Raw genomic sequence first — 8874 nt, 5'->3', positions numbered from 1 at the left:
CAAGCCTCTGTATCCTTGCCTCTCTTCTCTGGAATTACTGAGGAACTATGAGCTATTGCACCATGAGGGGAAAATATAAAGGCCAATTTATTAACGTGTGTCTGCATGTATCTTATTGTTTTTGCAAGTCTTAATGCTAAGCAGTCACTTCAAGTTTTATAGGATGTAATCTGGTACATGTAAATAAAACTCAGAGTTCTTGAAAGAAAATCATAAAAGTAGCATATTGCAATCAAAGAGCAGCTGTCTTGTGATGTCAAGCTGAATATTTATGGTCTTGCACTAAGCCAATCTCTGAAACTGACAACAAATTCCAAATTATTTGAATATGAATATCTGAAAGAGAATAATTTCATTAGAAAGGTGTTAAAAACTTTGCTTTGCAAACAAACAAATAAAAAACAAACAGATTTTTAGTTCTAAGAAAAAGAAAAACACACACACACAATACTGAAGGAGAAAAATTCAACAATGTATTCAAGAATTTCTGATGACTAGTGATGAGTGACCCAGAACAACTAGGTTAGACTTCTTTTAATTAGATTGTGCTAAGTACTCCAACATACCTGAAAGATGAAAAAATTATTCTTAATTTGATTCTTGCTAATTTAAATTATCAACCAAATTAACTTCAGTGATTAAATTTGACACAAAAATGTTTAACATCTTATTTCTTAGTTGGCCTTGGAAGTGTTTCTAGTTTATTCTGGCTCTTCTGCAGAAGGTCTCAAAAAGAAATGTGGTAATTTATCTTCTGTACTCAAACATGTCACTTTTGCTTTTTATAATGAGGCAGAAGGGATACTGTTATTCACCATGTTTCTCCTATGTTAAGATTTGGAAGTTAATTGGGTAGAACCATAATAAGGTCATCAAAATCCAAACACTTCAGTGAAACTTGAGCCCCCTTTACAACATCCCTAAAGTGTTATTTTGTCTTTGCTGGATATTCCATGACATGTTAATCTGATCCATCTTCAGAGGGTTGTATCGTTCAAAGTTTACTCATTGATATGGTTTGGCTTTGCCCCACTCAAATCTCGTCCTGAATTGTAGCCACCACAATCCCCATGTGTTGTGGGAGGGACTCAGTGGGAGGTAATTGAATCATGGGGCTGGGTTTTTCCCGTGCTGTTCTCGTGATAGTGAGCAAGTCTCATGAGATCTCATGTTTTATGAAGGACAATTCCCCTACAACACATGATCCCTTGCCTGCTGCCATGTAAGATGTGTCATTGCTCTTCCTTCACCTTCCACCATGATTGTGAGGCCTCCCCAGCCATGTGGAACTGAGTCTATTAAAGCTCTTTTTCTTAATAAATTACCCAGTCCTGGGTACATCCTTACAGCATTGTGAGAACAAACTAATCCACTCATTTAAAAGAGTTTTGATTGAGGGCTCACTGTATGACACAGTCCTAAGAAACAGAGATACCACACTGAACCAAATCCCTGGCAATGTGGAATTTATAGGCTGTTTTTTCATACTATGCCAAATTCTAACTCTCCCTAACTTCTATCTTTTGTTATCAGTTGTTCACATATCAGCCTTACACTACTATTATCTGCCAGCCTAATGAGGCCTTCTTTTGTTAACTGATCTCTAAACTGATGATGTTTTCGTCAAATCTGGAAAGAAATATTTTAAAGGTGAAAATTTTGAGCTAGCAGTGGTATAGGTTACGTGTAAAACATTTCAACGTAAATATGCATGATTCTGAGGCAGAAACAGATGCACTGAAAGTTTATGATTTTTCTTCCTCTGGTCCATGTTCCTGGACTTGCTTCATTAAAGCTCAGTGAGTAAAACTGATTGACAAGTGGGGCAATGTAAATGCAAATGCCTGAATCCACAATAGGACAGCCCTTTAGAAAGGAATTGATGGCTCTGTAAATACGGTACTAACTGAACACTTATGTATTGCGGACAGTCTACAAAAAAATAGTATTTTGTCCAAAGAAATGTTTTGTTGTTACCTTGTAGATAGGCCCCAAATTATTTTTTAATGATATATAATAGACATGAATTATCTGCAGGTTATATATGAAAAAAAGATTCAGCATATAGTCTCATGCACGAGCAGACCAATTATTCATTGAATCAAACCTCCCAACACCAATAATGGAATGCCAACCATATTTTCTTAATTGGCTCATGAATATGTTAAGGGGACTGGAGTTATTCTTTGCATATTTATTAATTGTATGTTTTCGTATTTATCTTGAAACATTAACTTTGACAAAGAAAGAACTTATGTTGATTTGACTTATATTTTTAAGTCACAAAAAATATTTTATGTCTCAATTTACTATCTTCACAGTATATACAGAATAGTAGTGGTTTTTTTTCATTCAGTAAAATGGTAGATGGGTTATTTCCAGCCCCATTCTTTATTTTATATTAATTCAAAACATCCTTTTTAATAGTTCGAAATGTTACATCCACCTTGTCAAGTAGATCCAGTTGTTATAGCTGCCATTATACAGACTATTCGCTGTAATAATTATTTTCATCATAAATGAAAGCATCCATCTTATTGGCATATTCCTTTATCAACATTATGGTGTGAAATATGTTCTAGTTGATGAATATTGGCAAAATAGGTCATCTTGTTGGCAGTGGCAGCCCGTCTGGAGTGGCTGCTGCAAAGACATGGGCTGAAGTTGGGGAGGTGCAGCTAGGACTGGGAACAGGGGGAGCCCTGCCCCTTTCTGAATTGGCACGGTGGGAGCCCTGTCCTCCCAGGCACTGCTGCAGCCACCCAGCCACAGTTGCGGACCTGGGCGCCCTGTGCTCTTGGGGACCTGTGAGCCCCCTCAGCCTCACAGGCTCAGAAGCGCTTGCTCCCGCTGCCTGACTTCTCCCTGTGCCTGGTGCCCACTCTGATTTTAGAGCAAAGATGAGGCCAAGCCGGAGTGCTCTTCTGAGCTGGCCATGTGTGCGCATGCTTGGGGTGACGCTGACATGCCAAACACTGGCCCTTGGCCCCCTCGGACTTTGAGCGCCGATCAGCATAGGAGGGAGGCTGAGGCAGAGTTGATGGCAGCTTAGAAGGAGCCTGCAGGCACTCCTCGGCATGAGCAGCATGGGCACTATGAACAATATGATTGACAGCAGCAGAAGGAAGACAGACTTCCGCACAGAAAAGGGTGACTCCACAGTGAAGCCCCCGCTTCAAGCCAGGGATTGGCTGAAGTATGGGGTCTGGGCTGTTAGTTCTGGGTGGAGTCCATGGCTTGGAGTAAGAACTTATGGTGCTTTTTCCAGGCCTGCCTATGGCTGCCCATGGGCCAATCAGCATGCACAATGCATTTTCTCCCTTCTGAAGCTCATAAACGACCCTCTCCCACTTCCGCCCCTTGCCCCACTCAGCTACACTCACAGAGATGTTGGGACAACCTACCTGCAGATGGGAGCTACCCACACCTGGTCTCTCTGCTGAGGGCAGCAACCTGCCATCGGAAAGGAGCTACCCACTTTGGGTCTATTGACAGTTGTTCTGTCACTCAATGAAGCTCCTCCCCACCTTGTTTACCCTCCAGTTGTCCATGTACCTCGTTATTCCTGGATGTGGGACAAGAACTCAGGACGTGCTGAATGGCAGGAATGAAAGGGCTGTAACACAAACAGGGCTGAAACATACCCCGCCACTCACCACGTTGTGAGCGAGGAGAAGGAGAAAAGAGCTGCGGCCCTTAGGGGAGCCCAGACGTAGGGGCTCCCCACGTTAGGGCTATGGTGATACCCAGTTTGGGGCTCTGTGGTTCCTGGCATCTCCAAGTTTCCAGGCACCACTGCATTCCCCTTGTCCAGGCATGGGTGCCCACAACAGAAGCTGCATGTAGTACATCTGGCTCAGCTGCAGTGCCTGGAGCTGCCCGCCCCGTTGCAGCAGCCAGTGTGCCTGGCTGTGCACAACGACTGAACCCCATATTCACTCGCCCACACACCCCTCACCGATTGGAGCCTGGCTTTCCCTTGGCAAGTATGGGATCCAGGCTGATAGCATGAGCCGAGTGCAGCCTTCCAGGATGGGTGGACAAAAGGAGCCCATCAGGCATGAGCAATACTCAGGCAGAAGGTACCACCAGCCACAGAGGTTTCCAGCTGGTGAAGCAACACCCCAGGAATCCCGTGACAATCTGAGTAGCAGGAAGGGCGTATCTGAAAGCTCCGTATTTCTGTTGCAATGACTGTCTTCTTGGTTTCTGACTGGGAAGACTCAGAATAAGTATGGTAGCATTTGTTGTCCTGGAATAGAAAGACAGGCACAAATCGGCCAAGCGTGGTGGCTCATGCCTGTAATCCCAGCACTTTGGGAGGCTGAGGTGGGAGGATCATGAGGTCAGGAGATCGAGACTATCCTGGCTAACATGGTGAAACCCCGTCTCTACTAAAAATGCAAAAAATTACCTGGACGTGGTGGTGGGCACCTGTAGTCCCAACTACTCGGGAGACTGAGGCAGGAGAATGGCGTGAACCCAGGAGGTGGAGCTTGCAGTGAGCCGAGATTGCACGGCTGCACTCCAGCCTGGGTGACAGAGACTCCGAAAAAAAAAAAAAAAAGGCAGGCACAAATCATGAGGACAATTTAGTTAATAATAACAGGAAAGCAAAAAGGAGAGGAAAGTTTCAATGCATGTCCAGATCTAAGCAGGGAATTGAGTCAACCAAAAAATTCATTGCTCTGTGATTACTCTTCCATCCCAGCACCACTGTCATGTCCAGCTGTCAGAATTAAAAGACTGTTTCCTGAAATATAGTTCTGCCCAGTCTGAATCAATAGGAAACTGACCTGTTCACATAGTAGGATCACATTTTCCCTGACTAGTAAGTGAGATTTGGAAATCATCTCTTGCCGTTGTGTACCAGGACAATGCTTCTCAACCTTTATTCCAATCATGAGCATTCTTGAAAATAGGATATGTACATACACATTTTTGTAAACAACTGAAAGGGGTTTGCACGTGTCTTCCCACCCAATTGTGATTGTCCTTGGGGCCATGGACTCCAAGATGAGAACCTCCTAAGCTAGAGGAGAAGAAAGTAGCTTGAATCATGTAGTCCATGTGTTAGATATTATACTAAGCACTTTATACATGCTATCTCATTTACTCCTTACAATAACCCTGTGAGGTCGTTTTGTTGACCCCATTTTTCAAATGAGCTGTTCAGCATCAGGACTTGTGCATGGTTAAGCAACCCACAGGTGAAGACCTTAGAATACTAAATAGTCTGTTCATAGGCGTGTAGTGCCATATTCTCCCAGTTTCTTTTTCTAGTTTTCCACCCTGTGTTGCTACTAATCCAAACTGTTCAACAGAGATTATTTAGTTTCCCCTCATCCTCACCTAGACAGTTACTTCTCCTCATCTTCCCATTGGGAGCTCCTGTTCTGCTTCATAGCCGCCCTTCTGTGCTATAGTATCGCTACTTTTGCCAGCTGCACAGGAGCCAAATCTTCTGATGTACGTACAACCTCCGTACCCTCATCTAGCCTCCCGCCACCAATTACCCCTACATCTGCTCCTAAGCCAATACTAATTGAGGCAGGAAATAGACCTTGGTGTAGTGAGTCTGGGAATTAAATTACTTTAACAAGATCCACTGATCTGGCATCCAATAGCTGGGCTTTCAAATCTCCATTTCCATCAACCAGATGAGGAACCCAATGTGTCTATGTGGATACCTTTGTGTGCTTCTGTAGTTTCTGTTTTATACATTTCCTGTTGACAACATGTAAGTACTTTTACTATCTTGGAAATTAAACAGAATATTCCTCGAGAGTTAAACTTTGGGTAAAAACCAGAGCAGAGATAAGCAAAGTATTGGGAAAGGTAAAGAATGGTTCCCATGCTAACAGGATTTGATTGCAATTCAATTGTCCATCTTAATTCACTTAAATAAAGACTGTTATCTATGAAAATAAGGGTTAGCCAGTAATGGAAATGTAGAAAATGGAGAGTTTCAGGGAAATAAATGTTGGCAATGCCAAGTCAGGGATAGCCAAGGGAGTGAATACTGCTAAATATTCCTTTGAAACTCAAATGCTTCCCTTACCAAGAAAGTTGTCCCTTTTGTGATGAGAAGTGCAATTAATTGTAGGCAATGAAAACAGCATGTTCTGGATCCATTCACAACAATAATATTTATATGGGCAAGTGAATATGTTTCATGTTATCTTAGCATAATGCTCTTAAACAGTTTATACATCAAATCATCTTTCTATTAATTCCAAGCTTACCTAGTTACTGGCTAATTATGATTTGATTTTCCATTTAGTTCTTTCTACAGGCAAACATTTACTACTCCTGCAGATGATAAATATCATTGGTCATTAGTGCTATGACAGTCATTTTTCAAGATGACTTAATAAAGTGGTATGGAATATTATTTGATTTCTTTTAAAGTCCAACTACAGTTTAATATTTGCTGATGCAACTGTTCTGCTCAGCATGACACTTATACTCGTTGAATTTTTCAAGTCAGGAGTTACAAGTGTACTCTAGTCTTGGGCACATTTTAGTTAGGTCATTCAGCCTCTCACCACTTGTTGCTCTGAGCACTATCAAGAAGGGGGCATTGCATATTGATTATAGAAAACAGAGCCTCTGAAATGACTTACCTAATTGAGACATTTTCTGGGGAGACTATTCTGAGCAGGAGGCAACCTTCCCTTTATGGCACAATGACCAATTTCATTCTTTTGAATAGATTTTTACATTGTCTGTTCTAAGATAGAACTGGACTTCTCTTTGCTCCCAGCTCCCCAGTTGGTATGGTTCCTTGGCTTATTATGCACATATCCAGTCCTTTACTCTGCCATCCCTCTAGCTGCTTGGATGATATCTTGATGTCCAGAAACAAAGCTTTGACTTGACTAAATTGGTGATAGTCCTGCCAAGTGTCTGGCTCATGGACTGTGCAATGGCCTATCCCATCCCCTTATACTCTTGGCCGAGGGCCTTTAATGGAAACAAACTGTGAATGATGTCGCCTGGCCAGCTAGTGTTTCCCAACCCTCTGGATCTGCCCCTCTGGTGTCTGGTATTGGTAGAAAGGTGAGTGGGCACTGACACTGCTCCGTTTTATGCACAAAGTGTCTGTATCTTTTGAAAATGTTCCTCGGACTGTTTGCTTGTCCTCGCCAGAGCCAGAATGCATGGTTACAATAGATTTCTCAACACTTCCTTCTGTTTGGTCCCAGCTTCCTTTCCCTCTCTAATAGTCACATAGTAGAGAATCATAAATGCCAGATTGAGAAATAGGTGTATAAATTGTGTCATGTCAGCAGGGGAGGTTGTGCCCCCTAAAGATTATTAAGCAGAGAATATGGAATGAATTGAACAGGGAGGATATTTTAAAATGGGGACCAGATAGTCTAAAACAATTCACTGCAAACTGTGAATTGTAAGCTAAATTTGGCCCACTATTTTTGTAAATAAAATTTAATTGGGACATGGTCACATTCATTCATTTATGTATTTTCTATGGCAACTTTTGTGATACCAAGAAGAGTTGACTAGTTGTAACAGAGATCATATGGTATGCAAAGTCCAAAATAATTATTATCTGGCTCTGCACAGGAAAAGTTTGCAGACCCCAGTCGGCATGATGATCATTGAGAAAGAGGTTAGCAATAACATTGAAAAAAGTATTAATGAGGGGCACTGAAGAATTTTATTGTAATTTCTTGACAAATGCCTAAGAGGAAATCCACTTCAGATATTACATTTGACTTTTGGAGTAATTTTGTCAGCTTGAGCTACAAGCACTCCCAAACTCGTGGCAAGAACAAAGCACCTATTCTGATGTTCAAATCTGTTAGAAAACAATAAATTTTTGCCTTTGAAACATTGTACACCTTCCATATGATTTGGAAACTCTTTGATTTTGGAAATAAACAAAGGACCCAGTCAACTGGTAAGTGGAATAATTCTAGAGAGTGAGGGTAGAAGATATGTTCCAAATGTTTACTGAAGTAGAGCTTCTAAAAGTGTGGGGAAAATTGTAAAATTCTAAGAAATAAAAGAAACGGGTATACTTGAACTTTCTAGAGAAAAAAAAGCTATCTGGAAAGATAGATAACTAGGTCGGTAGATAGGTAGCTAGCTAGATATATTAGATAGATAGATACATAGATAGATAAGATAGATGGATAGATAGGTTACCTAGATAGAAATCTATAATTTAACTGAAATTCTTCTCTCTACAATCCAATCTATTTCTTTCTTTGCTGTGACCTTTCCACTATTAATTCATTAATATGTACTGTCTCAGGGGAGAGATTATATCAAACATAGAGGATAAAATATCAATACCTTGGCTTCTGAGTTACAAAATAGGCTCTTGAGACTCATAGAAGACACAGATTCTTGAAAGTCAGGGCTTTTGACCTGTAAGGGTCAGAATACTCCATTTTTAAAGGGCTAATCCAAGAAGACATCTAGTTTCAGCTATAATTAATAGTTTGGAAATAAGATAGGAGTCTATCCCTGGAGATTAGGTAGGTATTGTCCAAGTTGGGGGAGGAAAGCTCAAGAGAATATGACTTTATTTTAGAAAATTACTGTCTCCTAAGAGAGTAATGGCATATCAACACAATATCGCAAGAGAGTAACACTATATCAATACAATTTTCTAAAACAAAGAAAGTTCAAAGCTCAGTTCCGTAACCTGGAACTGAGATATAAGTGAATAGAGTTCTAAAATCTCCAACTACACTTGGGGGAGGAAAGTGCAGGATACTGAAGGGACCTGTGTCTTGTGTTTCAGATGGTGAGTGGAGATTTGGGAAGCCTTGTAGAGAAGTCTTATATTCTGTTTCCTTTCCTTTCCCTTCTTTCCTTCCTTCCTTCCTTCCTTCCTTCCTT

Source organism: Colobus angolensis, unplaced genomic scaffold (genome assembly GCF_000951035.1).
Source record: "Colobus angolensis palliatus isolate OR3802 unplaced genomic scaffold, Cang.pa_1.0 Scaffold94, whole genome shotgun sequence".
NCBI lineage: Eukaryota > Metazoa > Chordata > Mammalia > Primates > Cercopithecidae > Colobus > Colobus angolensis.
Note: the sequence above shows the minus strand (reverse complement) of the source record.